The 19,901-nt window shown below is 49.4% G+C and overlaps 1 protein-coding gene across 1 annotated transcript in view; it reads left to right on the plus strand.

The window, feature by feature from the left end:
- Nucleotides 1–8,856: 8,856 nt before the first annotated feature.
- Lpgat1 (lysophosphatidylglycerol acyltransferase 1) overlaps nt 8,857–19,901 on the plus strand; it is a 111,600-nt gene continuing 100,555 nt past the window's right edge. The window contains exon 1 of the mRNA XM_021658478.2: nt 8,857–8,996. The gene's annotated coding sequence lies outside the window, so the exon portion shown is untranslated. The remainder of the gene's footprint in view (nt 8,997–19,901) is intronic.

The following is a 19,901-nucleotide window of genomic DNA, read 5'->3' on the forward strand; positions in this document are numbered from 1 at the left end:
GGCCAGGCCTGACAACCTGACTACACACGTGAAGGCTGTCATTGCCCAGCATCTTCTGGGTCTTGCTCCGCTCAGTCCTCCAGCCAACAGTAGCTGACCCTAAACAGGACTGCAAAGCATGTCATCCCCTGCCGTGGGCCTGGTGGTCTGAGACAGAGGCGCTGTGGCGGATCCTCAGAGGGACTCCTTGTGACCAGCGAGCAGCTCTGTCCCCGTCCCTCCCTTTCAGAACCTCCTCTGTCCTGATGTTGTGGGTCCTCATTAGAAAGCTCTCAGAAATCCTGAAAGTACTGAATGCCACAGCTGTAGGACAGAGGGCGCCGAGCCATAGAGGGGTGAGAGTGAGGCAGCTAATGCGAGCGAGGGCTCCTTCCCAGAAGCACATTGATTTAAGCCACTGCACTCCTTGGAACAAGAGAAGTGCAAGCCGAGCAACGACCACCGAGGCTGGCCAGCAGGCCCCGCAGAGTGCGCTGTTCTCAGCGGCTGTGCTGCCCCTCGGGTAACGCTGAGCGTCAGAGTTCCAAGAGGACAACTGTGCCCTCCACCTTTTTCACTTTTCCCAGAAATAGCAGCGCAATTGGCTTTCCGTTCCTGCAGGACGCGACCGTCTTTGGGCAGAGGGGGCACTGCCACCGTGTTTGTCTCTGAAATCACAGACATCAGTTCTCACACCAGCTGCTCTGCGTCTGTGCAAACGAAACGCCTTAAAAACCACATCACTCTGCATGTATGTTTTCAAACACGGCTCTGACAGCAGGTAGGGCAGAACCTGTAAGAAAATGGGGCTCTAGTTACACAAAATAATAAAGCTCCTGAACAGCAAAAATCACCACAACCAACACATAAAATAGGGGGTAGACATGCAGTGTTCATGCATGTGCCCCCACACCGTAATGCCAGCACCTGGGGGCTAAGACAGTACACTCAGGAGTTCAAGTCCAGCCTGAAAACAGTGAGATCCAGACTAGCATGAGCTACCCAAGGAGACCATGTCTCAAAAATAGACAAACAAGAACGAAAAACAAGACATCAGGAAACAGACAACAGAAAGATGGCCAATGAACAGCGTGTGCAAGGGCACATGTACACACGTGTATGTCATAAAAAGTGCAAATTTAGATACCAAAATTAAGATTTATTTATTTATCTTATATAGATGGTTGCTCTATCTGCACGCCAAAAATCAGATCACATTATAGATGGTTGCGAGCCACCATATGGCTGCCGGGAACTGAACTCAGGACCTCTGGAAGAGCAGCCGGTGCTCTTAACCACTGAGCCGTCTCTCCAGGGCCCCCACCCCAGTTTAATTTTTAATTATAAATTAACTCAATTATAATTAAAAATGCAAATCTTTTTAAAAAGTGAGTCATACAAAAGCATGCAACTACAGTTCAGTTTTTATGAAAGAAAACAATACAGCACTTGGCCACACATTAGGAGATCCAGCTCAGGAAGGGGGTTCTGAGAAGGGCAGCTGGAGCTGGGGAAGCCAGAGGGGCTTCTGGGCATTAGTAATGCCAAGCTAGATGATGGCTTTACAGATACTTTATTGTGTGTGTGTGTGTTATTATTCTTATGTCCTTATAAGGTAAAAATGCTAGTAAAAATATATTTATTTTATACTTAATGGAAACAATTGTTGAGTTATTTTAAAATTCCAGTCCTGGTAGAGAAGGTTATGAACTGCTTAGGCGTTCTCTAGATGAAAGAGTGGCTTTGCGCCAGCAGTCTTATAAAGATTATAGTTCTAAGATGTTTTCCTAAAACAACAATTAGATTTTTTTTTAAACCTGAAATATTGGTATAAAAATTAGACACAAAGTGAGACGTGGTGGCGCACGCCTTTGATCCCTGCATGCAGAAGGCAGAGGCAGGCGGGTCTTTATGAGTTCAAGGCTAGCCTGGTCTACACAGTGACTTCCAGCCACTGCTACACTGAGAAACACTGATTCAAAAAGCAAAACTTGGAAACAAGATAAAGTTTTGTTTGGTTAGTCGGTTTGGTTTTTGCTTTTTTAAGTCAGAGTCTGGGTGTGTGGCCCTGACTAGCCTGGCAGTCACTAAGCAGACTGGCCTCAAACTCAGGATCCCCTCTTGTCAGCCTCAAGGGCTAGAATTTCAGGTGCGAACCACTACTCCTGGCTTCATAGCTTCAAGGCATTGCTTTCAGGTAGTAGGAGGAGACTGGAAGGCTAGCAAATAGAAATGTGACCAAGCTGCGCTTGTTGCTCTTCCAGAGGACCCTGGTTCAATTCCCAGCCCCCATGGCAGCTCATGGCCATTTGTAATTCTGGTTCTAGGGGACCAGTGCCCTCTGCTGGCCTCAGTAGGCACCCGGCACACATGTGATACACAGACGCACTACAGGCAGAACGCACGTAGACTTAAATTTTTCAATTGTATGCACGGTGGCACGTGTCTGTAATCCCAGCACTCAGGAGGCGGAGGCAGGCAGATCTCTGAGTTTGAGGCCAGCCTGGTCTACAGAGTGAGTTCTATAACAGCCAAGCATATGCAGAGATACCCTGTCTCAAAAACAAACAACTAAATAAATAATAAAATAAAAAACTAATGTGACCCTTAATGTATGTGTATTACTTAAGTAAAGAAAATATTCATGAGATTTAATTTTTTATAGAGCTACAGTAAGAAACGGACTCACCTCAACTACTTACGTCCCAAGACCTATCACAGGGATGGAAAAAGCATGTGTGTGTTTTCTTATCACCAACACCGTGAGACATAAGTGCAGCCCACAGTGTGCTAGGCCTTTTACCTGTAGACAGGTACTTAGCAGATCACACAGGCCGAAAGAGGCAGCTGTTCCATGTGTGGCTCCCCTTCTCTTTCTGCAGCGATGCCAGTGGGGGAAGGCATTTGAAGCCCACGTTCCTCAGCCACACCTCTGTCAACGGCTCCCAGATAGTCAGGCAGCTGACAGGGGAGCTGTGCCGGGCACCCTGGATGCGGCCAGCACCACCTGGCTGCTCTAACCCTCAGACCACCAGTCCTTGGTGAACCCGACCCTTCTCTCCAGAGCCATCACTGAGACCTTCCTTCATGACTGCTTTCGGGGGACAAGCAGAGTGGTCAATGACCTCCCCAAGAAAAGCCCCAGCGACAGAAGCTGCCTAGAGCTAAGGGCAGCCCAGACCCCATGGCAGGTCGGTGGGCTGTGCGTCACACGCAGGCACCATCAGCCCACACCTCTTCTCAGTACTGAAGGCACAGCATGCCTCTGATTAGTCAGCCTGAGCTCAGCCAGGTGCACACAGGGAGTTCCAAGAAAGTGCTCAGTGAGGAGGAGGAAGGGGGAGGGACTTCTCTTCAAGCCCAAGAGGGTGGGAAGGATCCCAAAAGGCAGGATCAATTCCCTAGAGAACACTCACAGAAAGAGTGTACAGGAAGTGTCGGGCACGCCCTTGGGAGCAGAGTTGCCGGGAAGGGACTGACCTGAGAGCCAACAAGGGTCTCAGGAGAGTGGCCTGGGACAGGTTTTACAAGTGTCCCACTCGAGAGCAGGCGCTGGGGCCCAGCAAGCCCTCATCAGGCGGACCCCGCACACGCTTCACCTTCTGGAGCTGACATAAGGAGTTCCAGCCATGACTGCCAGCAGCCAAGGCCTCCAAACGGGTGCAGGGATGAAGAAGGGGTGTGCCAGTTCACCCTGGCCCCAGACATTGCTGCAAGAGGAAGCAGTCTCCCAGCTGAATGCCTGCAGGGCAGAGACGACGCTGTTTAAGAGCTGGTGGTGCCCAAACGTCTACCAGGGGCTTCCAAAGCCTTGGCACACATGGCAGTCGGCCCAGGATTTCACAGGGCTGTCAGTACGGATACGCAGAAATGAAAGCCAGATTGTGGGAACTCCACCCTGTCGTCAGAACCACATACAAGACAGAAGGCAGAGTGTGGGGCCTGTTTCAGGCGTTTACTGCTTGAGGGTCTGAAGCAAAACCCTGAAAATCTACTTTTGCACAGGGATTTAAGTTATTAATATTAAGCCATTCACATCTGAGCACCCAGTGACCAAGATGGCGGCCCAGCTGCAGCCTCCAAGGGGTGCTGTCACCAGGCACATAGTACTCCAGGGTACTCTCAGGAACTGAGGCAGGAGACTCCCGAGCTGATGCCAACCTGGTGATTTGGAAGATCTCCGATAGATTCCCCAGTGGGCCCTCTCCTAAGCTACTACTACTCAAACTCTTATCAATAACTTGAAAACATTAATAAAACATGTGTCCCCTAAAGTGAAAGCAGTGATACTACCTGAGATTTTCAAATCAGGATTTCGATGAACGATTTCAGCCTCCTTGGTGTGGTGGAAAGGGTCTCACAATGTACTCCAGGCTGGCCTCAAACTTGAAGTCCTCCTACACAGCCCGAGCTAGCATTCTAGGAAAGCACCATCATGCCAAGTTAGCCTGGTATTATTGGCAGTGGAAGTTGTTTATGGTTTTAAATATATTTTGTAAACATTGGTACATGTCCGGGTATTTCGTCTTCTTGGATGCCTGAGCCCCGTGTGCATGCAGTGCCCACAGAGGCCAGGAGAGAGCACTGGGCCTCCTGGAACTGCAGTCACGGAGGGCGGTGAGCTTCCGCATGCATGCTGGGAACCGAACCTGGGGACTTCTATAAGCACAGCCAATGCTCTTGACCGCTGAGCCATCCCCAACCTGTGTACGGTGTCCTAGAAGAGAAACCAGCAGAGGGCCCCTGAGGTATCGTGGTTTAGAACACAGACTCCAGATTCTTATACGCTGCCCATGTTAAAATCACTTACTACACGACCCTCAGAAAATTACTCTCTTCCCTGCGGCTCAGGTTCCCGTCTGTAAACTGAGGGTACTGATAAACATACAGCCAAGGTCAAGTTAATAGCAGGCATGGTGGTGCGCACCTGTAATCCCAGCACTTGGGAGGCCCAGGCAGGTGGAACTCTGTAAGTTCCAGGCCAGCCTGGTCTACAGAGTGAGTTCAGGTCAGCCAAGTCTACACAGAGAAACCCTGTCTCAAAAAAAAAAAAAATTAAAAACTGTAAAGAGTTGTTCAAGTTGAAACACACTTTGAAAGTCATAACCAGGCCCACACCTACCTGCCTGCAAGCTCATCCAGAATTCACCATAACTCAACCTGCAAGCTAAGCCATGTCTAACCATTCTGTGGGGTGCTTTGTGGTTGCTGTACAAACTCCCCTCAAACTTAGCAGCCTAAAATGTGATGATGCTCTTGGTTCTTGTTCTACACCACCTGGTATTAACTGTGCCCTGGGCCGGCTGGGAGGCCAAAGGGTCCTTGAGTGCAGGGGTGATGCTTGTGGCTGGTTGTTGTAAGGGCTCAGCTGAGGGCCCGTCTGGCTTCAGCCCTCCACGCGGACCTACTATGTGTCTGCAGGCCTCCTCACATGGTGACTGGACCCACTGAGAGTCCCCTATGACTAATAAAGCTCAGCCTTGGCTGTCACTCAGGGCTACTTCCACTATCTTCTATTGAGCCAAACAAGCTTCAGACCCAGCCCAGACAAAACTGGGCTAGAATTCTAGTATGGCCCACCTTCTGTCGATCACACAGTTAATGTTATTTTATAAAACTGTGTTTGTTTCTCAGATTCCCTCTTAACCCAGCTATCACAAAAATAGAGACTCTTTCATATTTGTTTAATAATAAGCCTCACAACATAATAACTGAGCAGTTATTATTCTATTCTTAATTCTCTAAGATAATCTGATTTCCTCTCAGCATACATCCCAGAGATACGCTCTTCTCTTGATCTTACCTGGACCTCTCCCATGGCTGAATCCCTCTACTTCCTCCTCCAGCTCCTCCTCCCCTGGCTGGCAGGAAATCCAGCCCTATCCTTTCCTCTGCTCGGTGATTGGCTGTAAACTGCTTTATTGGCATATCAGGGGACAATTGGGGAGCAGAGTTTATACAACATCGAGACAGGAGATTCTCAGAACGAGGATTGTAACCAGGTATTCCATACAGAAAGCAGCATTTGAATTACACGATAACCTTATGCCTACACCATACCAGGAAGCAGTAGAGCATATTACTGTCTATCTGTAATCTATCACAACTTAATGCTACTTTTGTAAGAGTGCATTGGGGTGTGTCTACATGAAGAAGATGTTTGATAGACTGTGTACTATTAGCTAAATAAATAGTACATCCATAACAAGAAAAACAAGTACCTTTTCTTTTTTTTCTTCTTTTGCTTTTGTTTTGTTTGCTTGTTTATTTTGCAGGGAAAATCCCCTGAGTAGCTCTGGATGGCTTAAAACTTACTACATAGACCAGACTGGTCCTGAACTTGCAGCTATCCTCCTGTCTCTATTTCCCAAGTGCCTGTGCTCAGCCTAGTAATTTTCTTATTTTGAAAAATTACATGAAGATTAAAAAATTAATAATCAACACTGTGATAGTTCTACCAAAAGCAAGCAGGTAAGGAAAGAAAGAAAGAAAGAAAGAAAGAAAGAAAGAAAGAAAGAAAGAAAGAAAGAAAGAAGAAAGGAAGGAAGGAAGGAAAGCAACAAAGAAACAAAGAAAGAAGAAAAAGAGACCAAACTAGTTCAAATTACATACAAATCACACAAAGTTGATGGTCTGGAGAGATGACTCAGTGGTCAAGAGCACTTCCTGTTCTTGCAAAAGACTCAGATTTGCTTCTCAGCACCTACATGGCAAGTCACAGTCACCTGTACCTCCGGCACCAGCGGCTCCTGTACCTCCGGCACCAGCGGCTCCTGTACCTCCGGCACCAGCGGCTCCTGTACCTCCGGCACCAGCGGCTCCTGTACCTCCGGCACCAGCGGCTCCTGTACCTCCGGCACCAGCGGCTCCTGTACCTCCGGCACCAGCGGCTCCTGTACCTCCGGCACCAGCGGCTCCTGTACCTCCGGCACCAGCGGCTCCTGTACCTCCGGCACCAGGGGCTCCTGTACCTCCGGCACCAGCGGCTCCTGTACCTCCGGCACCAGGGGCTCCTGTACCTCCGGCACCAGCGGCTCCTGTACCTCCGGCACCAGCGGCTCCTGTCTTCCTGTGGTTCACCTGACCTCACACAGGTGTGTGCATATGCATGCACTCATGTGCACACATGTCAGTACAATAAAGAAATTTACCTAAGGAAAAAAGAGGTTGTAGCACTAGATCCAGAAGAAAGAAGGGAAAACAAGACCACACCACGTGCAGACTGGAGTCGAATGCTGAGAGTTACAGAGGGTGACAGGACATGGCCACGGCACAGGTGGGGCCCCAAAGGCCTGTACACTGCTTCTCGGGGAGAAAGGTCTAATGACAACTATGACAAAGAGGACTGACAAAATGCAAATGCTCCTTGTTCCAGCTCAAGAAGGGATGACCTGGGAGAGAGGCAGAGGTGCCCGTCCTGATGTTCTGGGGACATTGATGGCAGTGGAGGACAGGGTGTCTGAGATCTTCATACAGAGAAATTCTAAGTTATAAATCAAAGCCGGAGCACCTTCCTGAAAGGCCTCAGCCTGCAGGTTTCCTGGCGACCGTACCCTGAGGAGGCTGCTGGCCTCAGGTGACTACCAAGTTCCCGCCAAAGCCCACAATATGACACTTTGGCGAGTGAGCAGAAACAGAACACACGGTCATTTGCTGGAAGAGCCTCTGCCTTTTCCTAGTTGAGGCCATGGCCAGCCCTGACTGGGTTCTCCATATTCCTCCGATGAGTCTGCATGTGGCTACCGGCCTTCCTGTGAAGACTTGTGAATTGCCGATGTTCTCGGGAGAACTCCAGCTGCACAGTGGTCTCCAGGGCACTCACAGTCTTGCAGTTCGAGAGCACAGATCTATCCTCACCGCATGGATGTGTCCAGTTAGTTTCACCAGCTTGCAACAGTCTACAGCCATCTGACAGGAGAGTGCTGGCTGAGGAACTGCCAAAATCACACTGGTTTGTGGACATGCATGGGTTATCTTTAGTTATCAAGGGATGCAGGAGGCCCAGCCCACTGTGGGCGGCGCCATCCTTAGGCCATTGCTTTAAGCTGTGTCAGAGGCCAGGTGAGCCTGAGCCTGTGACGGAGCCCGAGAGGCAGCAGAAGGCACTCTTTCATTGTCCTGTCCGGCTGTGCCTCGGTGACAGACTGCAACCTAGAAATGCAAGCAGGTAAACCCTTCCTTCCTCTGAGCTACTTCTAGCCACAGTGTTTTCTCACCACAACGGAAAGAAAATCAGAACAAGACAGAACCCTCCTGGATCTGGTCCTTCCCATAGATGCCTGTGGCTGTGGGAAGGCCTCAAAGAGTGAATGATAGCTTCTCGATGGCAAAGAATAGCTTGACAAGAAAGTGGGTGTTTCAGGTTTTAAGCTGTGAGAAATGGAAACTGTTAGTGAGAGAAAGAGGAAGAGGTTGCTGCTGTGCTGCTGTGCACAGCTTCTCTGGGGGAAGAGTGATTCGTGTCTTAGGAGTTGAACTTTGCTGAAGATAAGTCATAGGTGCCTTTATTGATGACGAAAATAGTGGTAACCCTCTCCACACACATGAACCTCATTCACTCACCGGTGTGGGTACCAACACGGCAGTGACCTCTCTCCAGGGACCAGGGTCCAGGGCTGGGAGGGTGGTTGCTGCTGACCTCTGTGCTGCCTCTCCACCGCGCCCGCTCTCGGTGGTGGTTCCTAGCAGCCGTCTGCTCAGCATGAACCCTGATCTCTTGCCCTCAACGGGGTCAGAGATCACATGTGAAATTGTTCAAAGCGAGGCCCAGGCTTTCCAGGAGCTGGGAGCCGGGATGTGGAAACGGGGCGGAGCCTGCCTTGCTGGGACAGAGATAAGAGAGGGCGCAAAGGAAGCAGAAGCCCAGAGAGAGGACAGACTGGGAGAGGCCGCTCCTGGCTGGGTCTGCAGAGCGGCCTGCTTTCCTGGCTTTCCTCCGTTCTAGAACCTGGCACTTTCCTGCCCTCTGGCAGTAAGGAACTACTAGAGTCCAGCTCCAGCTCACAGGACGAACCAAGGTGGGTGGCCGCGTCCATGCTGACCAGCTGGTGGCTGGTGCGTCTCTCTGTAACTCATACACACTCAGGCTGGCAGCCTGTTACTCTCGCTATATACTTTAACTCTTAAACTTCTAGGCTGGTAGTCTTGCTATTTGGGGCTCCCTCTATCTACACTTTAACTCCCACGGGCCCTGATCACAGAGCCGCTAAAGGGAAGACAGCAGAGGGTCCTAGTCAAGCCAGGTGGCTCCTTTCACTCAGAGCACAAGCGGCCGCAGCCCTGACAGTTTCTTACTATAAATACAAGGGGTTGTAAAAGAAAAAGCCTTAGTTTCTTTCCACTGAACAGCTCCGCGGTGACCAGCGTCTGGCTGGATGGCAGAGTCCTAGTTAAGAAGGCCAGTAAAACACTCCGACTGCCTATCATTTAATAAAGAAATGAATTCATTAATAAGCGTAACTTAGAAACATGCAAAAACATACGCCTTTGGCAGACAAAGCAGGCAGATATTCACAAACCTCACACACACATGTACACATACACTCAACAGACACCATCATACACATATATGTAAACATACAGATATTGGATGAAGCGGGTGGCCTCAACAAATGTTTAATTATGTCTTGGCTTTTTATACTGTCTAATACAAAGGTTCTGTATGTGTGGAAGAAATTACATCATTTAAAAACAGATCCATAAAAGGGGTTACAGTAGGACTATTGGTCATAAAATCTAACTAGATGCTTTGTTTATCCTAAGTCTAAAGCAGTGGCTTCATCTATATGCCCATTCTGAGTTCAAAGCAGAAGTTTTATCTTCTTATTTCAAATGTACAGTATGTGTTCAAAGCGAGTTTTTTATGTCAAGATTTTTCTAAGAAGCAGGTGTTCGTCTTGTCTTGTCTAGCTAACCATTTCTTCTTTGTTCCTATATTCATATGGTCTTTCTTATCGTGGTGTACGCCTGGGCCTTATCATTGGCCTAACCCTAGACTGAACGTTTCTCCTTGATGGTTAATTTCTTTCAACTGTGTTATCCTTCTTGGTATAAATCAGGTGCTTGACATGGAGGTCTTCAGAGCTCCTAGCAGTGTTTGCTATACTGCAGGAGGGTTTTAAATGACTTGAATCAAGTCAGAGTCATCATCAGGGGTTATGAAACTGCTAGTCTGTTTAAACAGCACTGTGTCATTCTAGTGCATCTCAGATAACCTGCAGGAAACACCCAAGAGAGTGAGGGTCTCTGCCGCGCCCTTCGGAGACACCCATGGACAGGCAGTGCAGCCACAATAAGCAGTCTTGAGGCAAAATCCTTGGGGCCTTGCCTACACCATGTCAGGCAAGCAAACACGAGCTGCCTCCAGGAAGCTGGCTCGCTTGCTTCTGCCAATCCAGCTTGCAGTTGCTTCCAGCAAGAAACGGCCCAGAATCTTGACACTCAGTGGATCCCTGACTTCCCAGAGCCTGAAGTGTAACCAACCCTGCTGACAGGGTCTGACTTCTGTTCAGGAAGGAGACAAATCCTAGGTGTTCTGTGAAGAGCAACCTTGGGACCCTTCAGCCCCTTCCTGCCCTCAGCAGCTCTGTGGAGGTGTGGTGGGTGCGCTGTTTGCCTCATCTGCGAGGCTTCAGCCCCAGTGCCTGGCTGAGGGTGTGTGGGGTTCTCTGTGCAGCTGGGCACCCCTCCCTTGTCCCTCCCCCACTGGCCCAGGGGCCACTGCTGGGACTCTAGTGTGACCCCAGCCCCGGGGCCCTCCCCTGTGCCCATTCCTGCAGCAAGAGGCGCCCTGGCCATCCCGGCCTGCTCCTCCATGCCCATCTGCTCCTCCGCCCCTGTCTGCTCCTGGCCTTGACCTCTGCCCACAGACGCCCCACCTCAGAGTTGGGCATATACTATATTGTCTAATCTTTCTTTTATTCATCACTCTTTCTGCCACTCAATTAGATATCACTTTCAAACATGGCTGCTTCCTTCTACAAACTAACTTTACCTTCATTGTTTGGGATTAAAGGTATGAACCACCAGGACCTAAGCTTTTCTTTACCTGATCCTTGCTCTATACCAGGCTGGCCTTGATCTGTTTGCTTCTGTCTCCTGGATTAAAGGCGTGTCTGTATTCCAATGGGATCACACAGACCTAGAATGCCTCTCGGTGTGATCTCTTGCCAGAGCAGCCATGTTCTGCATTAAAATTTCTCTACAACTTCCCCCTTTCTGTTTCTAAGCTAAAAATTATACACAGTTTAACTTTTATAATAGAAACAGTTATCAGTCCCACAAACTTAACAGTTCAAATGTCCTTATGAAGATCCGCTCAGCCACTGATGCGATGGTCCTCGAAACTGTAGTCCTGGTCATCTGTTCTTCAGCAACAGTCCATTTCAGCATCAAGCTTTTCCAGGCCACAGTCTGGTGAACGGTCTGTTCCTCTTTGGCTGGCTTGTTAAGCTGTCTCCGTGCAGGGGCATCTGCTTTCTGCATCTCTTCCTTGAGTCCTCCCTTGTCCTGACAACCAGGGAGCTGAGGCAGGACAATCACAAGCACAAGACCAGCCGGGCCAACCTGGTTGGACTCCTGTCCGAATCTGAAGAGTGGGGGTGTGGCTCGGTGGCAGAGCGCTTGCCCAGCAGGCCAGAACCGTGTTTAATGCCAAGCACTTCAGACTAATCAGTTAAAAAATACACTGGAGGAGAATCTAGCTCTGGTCAACTGTCACACCTCCCCTTTCCTGCACTTAGATATGGCTGGATGGGTGAATTTCTGCACAAGGAATGTGCACCAATGTGTTGTTTCTTGGCGACAGCTTTCTGCCATGCCTCCTTCCCCTTCCCACACACTGGGACCCAGCCATGCCAGTGCTCAGCCTTGACTTCGGACATCAAAGCCTGGGCGTGGAGGAACAACAGGACGGAAGAAGTCTGGGCCCTCCTGTGTTGAGGTGTGACAGAGCATGGGAGGGCTGAGCTTGGATGACTCCACAAGGAAGAAGCAGACTTCTTAAGACCTGGCAAGGCTGGTGGGGTTCGGGTAGCGCATCCCACTCTTATGAACATGGAAAACGACATAGAAGTGCTGTTGGTGCCGAAAAGCCTACAACATGTGACATTGTCTCACCAGCCGGGAGACAAGAAACTTGTTGTTTGTTGGAAAGCTGGTGTCATTTTTGTGTGGAGAAAAAACAAAAACAAAAACAACAAATTGCCAAGGAAGCCACATGCAGGTACTTGAGGGACATCCCACTCACAGATTAAACTCTAGCTGTAGAGGAAGTGGTTACATAACAGCCACCTTGTTACTGTGCGCTAGCTGCTCCTTCCAACAAGTTTTTGGCCAAGGTATCACAGAAGGAGTGTCCACAGATAAGGCCTTCAGAAGGGCTAGAAATTGCTTTTAACGCTAAAAAAGAAATCAACCAGAGTTGCTCAGAACTTTTTCCAGAGACTATTGGAACTTCCCAGCCAAACTAAGAGCCAAGCTCACGATCAAGTCAGAAGAAAGTCTGAGACTGTGTGCTGGAGCCCGGAGTTCCAGATGGGAACAGCCCACTCCCAGGCTGGGTTGCTGGAGAGGTGCCCGGGGCGCTGACTGGCTCATGAGGCTGAAGACTTTCAAGGGAATTGTATTGTCAAGGAAGTGATAAGGCTCATCGATTTGAACAAGCACATACATGTTTAAGACTTAAAGCACACTGAAGTCTTCACAGCCCCCTGGGACTTGGCCAGCGCTGGCTTCACTTGATGCAAGAGGGGACAGCGGCACAGAACCGTCCAGCAGGCACACTGTCAGCCACGGAGGACACCAGACACACCTCTTCCATGTTCCCTATTCACAGGTCCATGCCCACTTCAGCCGGCCATGCCATTTCATGCCACTGCTGGTCACTCATAGTCACTGAGAGAACTGTGCCAGTCCTCTGGCTATGCTGGGCGGGCTTCTCGGCACACAGGTGTGCACATTTCCCTGCTCTGTTCTGCAATCCTGAGTCACGAGATCCTTCATTCAGCATGCCAGCCTCACTGTGTGTCCCCGTCCCTCTGCCCACGGTGCCTTTCTGAGCCTTTGCGTCGCTCTTGTTCATACCTCTTGGTGACGTGATTTTTCCAGTCTGCGGCTGTCCACTGGTTCATAGCTGGAACTGAGTTTACAATTGTACCAGATCACAATTGTACCAAGTACCTTTTCACATTGTTCATTGGCCACTTGAGCGTTCTCTTCTGTGCCAGTCAGAGCGTTTGGAGGGACCTGTGGCTGCCTCACTTCTCGTATTGATTTCTTCTCTGTGCTTGTTTTTTCGCCATCTGGTCTTTGGGAAGAGTGCTACAAAGCAATCTGATTATACCAACAAATAGCTCCATCCAAACCCTTGGTCCTTCCTATCTGTAGTTCACATCTGCCCTATAAAAGCTGATCTGATTGGTTTCCCAGACACAGTACAGGGACTAGATAGTTGGGTAATGCTCTTAGAGTGTTTGAGGCCAGGCCACCTCCGGGTGCCTGCAGCAGGGAATGCCACTCAGGCCCTACTGACTATGACGAGGGCATGAAACAACAAACGGAGGCAAGAAAATCAGACAAAGCACATGATCTCAAGCCCAGAGGCAGAGCTCTTGGATATAAAGAGTGTGGTACACACACAGAGCGGGGTGCTAATGGGCATTCGTGACAGCACACATAAATCTGAAGACATTTAAGCGAGGGTAGATGGTCTAGAAAGAAAACTGGCACATACCCTAATTTAGATGTGGGATTTAAACAAGTTAAGTTCATAGCAATGGGAGAAAATGGTGTTTCTCACAGCTGGGCAGAACTGGGGTAAAACTCTTCAAACAACACCTTTCAGGAAGGAGGAAGAAATTCAAGGAGCCTATTCAATTCATGAGACTGTAGCTAATGAAGATATGCTGTATAAAAAGTCAGGAGGAGGATCAGGGAAGCGAGAGAAGCAGGGAGAGAGAAGGAAGGAGGAAGGAAGAAGGTTGGGAAGAAGGGAGAGTGGGAGGAAGGAAACTTAAATTCACTGGCGATAAAACTCTCAGTCCGCATTCAGAGAGGGCTATAATCAGCAGCAACTTCCAGGCAATGACATCACTTCCTTTTAGTCATTCCATTCTGGGATGATGCTTTTCATCTCAAGTGTTGGAGACTGACTCCTCAACAATAACCCACCCTACATGTTAGTCACGGTTTGTTGATTACACTGAGGTGATTACACAGTTACCACCAGGAAGTAATAAACATCTCCATGCTGAGATCATTCTAATTGCCACCTCAAAGGCAGTCTAAAGTCTGGAGAAAGGTGTGTTAAGATGTTCACCAATGTTCACCAAGAGTCACGAAGAACCTGACTGGCAGATGTGAGCATTGCTGTCCCTCCAGGAAGCTGTTCCCAGCTTGAAACAAGAACCTCACCCTAGCTGGGCACAGCGGCACACACCTGTATTCCCAGCACTCGGGGAGGCAGAAGCAGGGGGATCTCTGCGTTCAAGGCCAGCCTGGTCTACAAAATGAGTCCAGGACAGCTAGGGCTACACAGAGAAACCCTGTCTTGAAAAAACCAAAACGACAACAACAAAAGATCCTCCACTCCGACTAGAGGCCTGGGACTGGAGTGGGAAGCTCCGTATGCTGGGCCCCTTTACAGCACCTGGGCCATCACAGATGCTTTCATTGTTGTTGTTTGGTTTCGCTGGTTGTTTAGTTTTTGAGACAGGGTTTCTCTGTATAGCCCTGGCTGTGTAGCCCTCACTCTGTAGATCAGGCTGGTGTTAGACTCAGAGATCGGACTGCCTCTGCCTCCCGAGTGCTGGGATTAAAGGTGTGTACCACAGCACCCAGCCAAGAGATGGAGTTTTGAAAGACATGGATGTTGAAGTGCATTCTGGGATTAGGGAACAGTGTGAGCCTTCACTGAGACCCCGGGCACAGCACTGCCCCATGAAGACAGTGAGGGTAGAGGCAGGTTAAGGAGAGGAAAACGCTGAATTGGATGTTCCTGTGAAATATATGGAGAGAGGGTGGGCGCAGGGCTGGGAAGGTGCTGCTGGGAGCGTAGACAAAGCAGCCATTTGTTAAATGTGACACACAGGCTGATTCCAAGCACTTTCCTCACGCTGCTCTTTTAAGTCCTGAGACTTCCAGAGAGTCTCCTTTTATGTGTAGACAGTCTCGGTAGCCTCAAACTAGCGACCTAGCTGAAAGGGCTCTGAGCTCCTCAGCCTCCACTTCCCAGGCGCTAGGAACACGGATGTGCGCCGGTGTGTCCACTGTGGCATCAATAGTTCTACCACAGTTTGGTTAAAAAAAAGAAGCAGAAACACAAGAGGTTGTTTACCAAGGCCATCCAGCCAATCAGTGCTGAGTGGGATTCACATTGGGTCCCCAGAGCCTGGAAGCTGGGGAGACAGACTTGGACTTGGGGAGCTGGTTTGGGAATGGAAAATGCCAGTTCCCAGTCCCCAGCCCCCAAATGCGGCAGTCCTCGGTCTATGCGCCTGCTCCAACCATACGTTTGCTCAATATTCTTTGGCTGTACATAGCCGTCCTGCTTTCCTCATGTCACCCAGAGTCCATTTGGCTACAGTCACCTGGAGACACTGACTCAGCAAGCCAAAGCCATGGTGGAAAGTGCCACCATGGAGCAGGAGTGTTGCCATGGAACATGAGTGTCGCCATGGAACAGGAGTGTCACATGGAACAGGAGTGCCACATGGGCATCTCCAAAGCTAAGACTCCAGCGGCTCCAGATCATCAGGAATTTCCTCATCTCATCTACTCTGCATCTTCAGCTGCCGGGGTTCAAATCAACACATAAAGGACTGACAGCACAGGAGAAAGTCGGCGTCACTGTGATGTCTTTCTCTTATTCATGAAGAAACCCAGATCTGCCTTCAAATCTTTCTGCCTATACACACCATCTCTACTCAGTCACCAGCAAAATTTCCAGCATAAAGGAATGGGATTGCCTGATTGGTTTAGGGATGTGACCTCGGGAAGACAACAGCACAATCAGGGTGGGGAGGGGAAAGGAGCAGGCAAGGGCGGCTGTGGAAGGGGAGCAGTTCGGTGTTAGGGTCATCTGCCATGGGCCATTAGTAAGCAGGCTGCTTTGCTGTGCTCTCTGAGGCCCTGTACTCCTCCCAGAGGCAAAAGACTCCCTTTTCCGGTTTGGTGGTTTGAGTAAGAATGGCCCCTACAGGCGCGTATATTTGACACTATTTGAAAGGATTAAGAAGTGTGGCCTTGTTGGGATGGATGTGGCCTGTTAGAGGAAGTGTGTCACCGGGGGCGGGCTCTGCTGTCTCAGTGGCCCAGGATGGAGCTCTAGGCTACTGCTTCAGCCATGTGCTAGCCGCTGTGTTCCCTGCCATGAGGATAATGAACCAAAATTTCAATTCTTCAAAGCTGTAAGCAAGCCCCAATGACATGCTTTCTTTTATAAGAGTTGCCTTGGTCAAGCTGGGCTTGGTGGTGCTCGCCTGCAGTCCCAGCCCTTGGGGGAGGCAGAGGCAAGCAGATCTTTGTGAATTCAAGGACAGCCTGGTCTTCAAATTGAGTCCAGGACAGCCAGGGCTACACACAGAGAAACCCTGTCTCAAAAAACCCAAACAAAAACAAAACAAACAAACAAAAACCCACCAAAACTCAAAAAACAAACACACAAAAAGCAAAGAGTCGCCTTGGTCATGGCGTCTCTTTACAGCGACAGAAATAACTAAAACACTGTAGAGCACAGGTACACATAGAATCTGTGAAGGGGCCGTAGTGTGTCTTTAGGGTTAAAATACCATCGGAAAGTGGTTGGGCGCCATATCTAAAGATCCCTGGGGCCAAGGGTGCTAATGAAAACTAAAGCTAAGAAACCCAGGCATGAAGCGGCCAAATCTTCACAGTGCAGAGGATGCAATGATTGTCGTTAGGTGACAGGAACTTCCTACAGATAATTCTTATAGAAAAATGGGTGAATGTAACTTAGGGAAAAAAAGACTAGTATTGAGAATTTCAATGATGGGAGTCTTCATTTTCCACTGGAGAAAAGATTGTAAGAATGGCTGGAGCCAGCCATGCTGAAACCAAGAACAGCAGCCATGATCCACAAGACATATTCTTTTTAACAATTAATTAATTAACTAATGAATTGATTTTTGCCTAAACAATAAGCATTCTTTTAGTGCTGGCTGTAAAGGTATTGAGAAACAAAGATTGAGAGACCAAAAGATTAAAAATCAGTGGCTATTATTAAAATTTAAGGCCTGAATTAGCTGGGTGAAGTCCCGAAATGCCCTGAGGGGAAGAACCGGCCTTACTGCATTCTTTCCCCACTCACTAGAGATACAGTTGCTAGGAAACTGGCCCATCCTCCTAGGGAGGGACACCAGATCATTAATGGTTTGGGGACCTTCCTATAGCCAATCAATTAAAAATGCAGCCTTTTGACCAATAGATGCTTGCCAGGCAGGAATCGCCCCTGCTTTGGGCATGCTGGGAGGAACCAGAATTTTTAAATCCTCCAACTAACCTGAGCTCGGGGCTCTCGGCTCTCCCGATTCCATGGTGGTGGGGTGTGAGCCCGATTTGCAGCTTGTAATGATTTATAATAAAAAGATCCTCATGTGGTTTGCAGTGACTCCGCTTCTGGTGGTGGTCTTTTGGGGTATCAAGATTCGGGCACAACAAGATGACAGTTCAAAAGCTAGTATTAACTTAATTCCTTAATTCACTATAGTCTTAAGCATTACGAACAATGAACCGGAACAGCTTCGACTGTTAAAAACGAACAAAACGCGTTCTCCACTGTGGTTTTGTGGTCCTGCTTAGTGACAGGGAGCAGGCTTTTTGCTGTCCTCACACTCCTGAGTTTGGATACAGCCTTGCACTTGGGGCGCTGTGAATCTTCACCGTGAAGTCGTACTTCACCCTGCTTGCCAAAACTGTGCTCCCTCATGAAGGCGGGTGGTGTTGCCCTGAGCCCTAAGGACTGACAGGAGCCTCGGCCCACACCCCACAGCCGCTGCTCGGCGTGGCTAAGTCTAAGCAACATTAGACTTTCACTGCTAATGCTGCTCTTTCCATCACTTTGGCACAAAGTCGTTTTCAGAAGACCGAGCTCCCTTTTGGATTGTCTGCTTCTGTTGAGTCCTCATGAGATCAACAGAGCAGGTTTCCTCTGCGGGGAACTAATGGATGGGTAGTGACTAGTCGGTATGCAGACTGCAGGAGGTGATGTGACTGTTGGCTCACGCTGGTGTGTGTGATCGGTGCACAGGGAAGAGCGTTTGTAGCGTTTGTTAGTTGTGCAAAGTTAACATCCACAGAGCTGAACCGGGATAGCGTCACCGGGTGACCGTTAGTACTAACTAAACCGTGGTAACGAAATCCATGCGTTCTACACCCGTGCAAACTGAGGGCTGCTTGCATGGACAGCACACTCCCAGCTTCAGCCCTCCAGTATTCAAAGCCAGTCATCAGTGTCCGCTGCACCCACTCTACCCTTCCTCTACCTTAAGTCAGACCCTTGATATCCCAAGTAGAAACATTCTCAAGTCAGAATTAGGGATTGCACTCAGCTCTGTCAAACTTCAGAGTCTGGGTTCTTAAAGGCTGCACTCTGAAGCTGTTCGTGAGCAGCAAGTAAATGATTATTTGTCACGTCACACTCAGACCTCCAGATTTCACGTCCAGGTCTCTTTTGTTAAAGCCACCGCACACAGGGGCTGCTCGCCCACCGCTGACTTTTTCGTCCAGTACCATCCAGCCAGGGTCCTGCACGGGGGTCCCTGGTCCCACCGTCTCCCTTTGCCGTGGGGTGGTGCGGTTCCCATGCAGGGTCTACGCCAGGCGTACCTGCAGCACGCGGAGGACGGAGGGACAGCCTCCTCTGCTGAACCCCAGACGGCGCTCTCTGTGTCACTGGCCCGGAGGGAGCTCTGTGGGGTATATCACTGCCTTGAACCCTGCCAGGTCTCCGGCTTGGCCGAGCAGATCCCTGCCAGTGTTTCAGGGAAGCAAGCCGTGCAAAGGGTAAATGGAGACCTGGTGCAGATTGACTTTGTCAACCTAGAAGAGACTTTAGGGAGTCTAATAACAGGTGGTTTAGTCCCAAGACACTTAAACCCAGTATAACTTAAAAACAAACAAAACAACAACAACAACAACAAACCCTTTCCTGGTGTAACGCAGTCCCAGCTGCACAATGAAGCATAATTACATTGAAATTCAATTCACGATAGTGTCAGTTCTTCCAAGAAGATGGGTTCCAGAGATAGGCTCCCTGTACTAGCCTCAGGGCCTAAGGTCTGGCCTGGTCTCTGTCACACAGATAGCATTTGGATGGTCAGCCACCTCGGGTCCTGGTTGTGGGAGCCTGGCCCACAGATAGCTCAGATCACCAGGCTGATAATCACTTCCCATTCTCACCTTTCTGGGTGGAAAGAACAGGTTTTTCATCTTTCCCAGTGGAAAGACAACCGTGTCTTCTCCTGGTTCCTCTGGAGATCTGTGGGCACAAGCACTCATGTGCTATGCTCCAGACACTTGGCCCTAGATGCACCTAGGCTAAATGATTCTGCGCCTGCTCAAACCGGTCCTCTTTGGACTCCAGCCTCCTGGGATGGAGCATCTGGCTTGAGAAGGAAAATCTCGTGCTGAGCCTGGACACTGTGAAAACAGCAGATGAGAACAGTGGTGTGACGGAGAGAGCAGCAGGTGCTGTGTGCTTTCCTCTGCGGCACTCCTCTGGACGGCTCCGTTCTGAGAGCTTGGAATGCTTCTGGCAGTGCTAGGGAAGGTCTAATTCTCCATGCCCCCTTTCTTTCCATTCCACCATAGCTTTCTGACTGCCCCGTAAATGCCCCACTTCAGAACCAATGCACAGGAGTCCCCTCTCCCTCACGGAAGACAGTCTCTTCTGTGTGCCAGGCTTT

This window comes from Meriones unguiculatus, chromosome 11 (assembly GCF_030254825.1).
Source record: "Meriones unguiculatus strain TT.TT164.6M chromosome 11, Bangor_MerUng_6.1, whole genome shotgun sequence".
NCBI classification, from domain to species: domain Eukaryota; kingdom Metazoa; phylum Chordata; class Mammalia; order Rodentia; family Muridae; genus Meriones; species Meriones unguiculatus.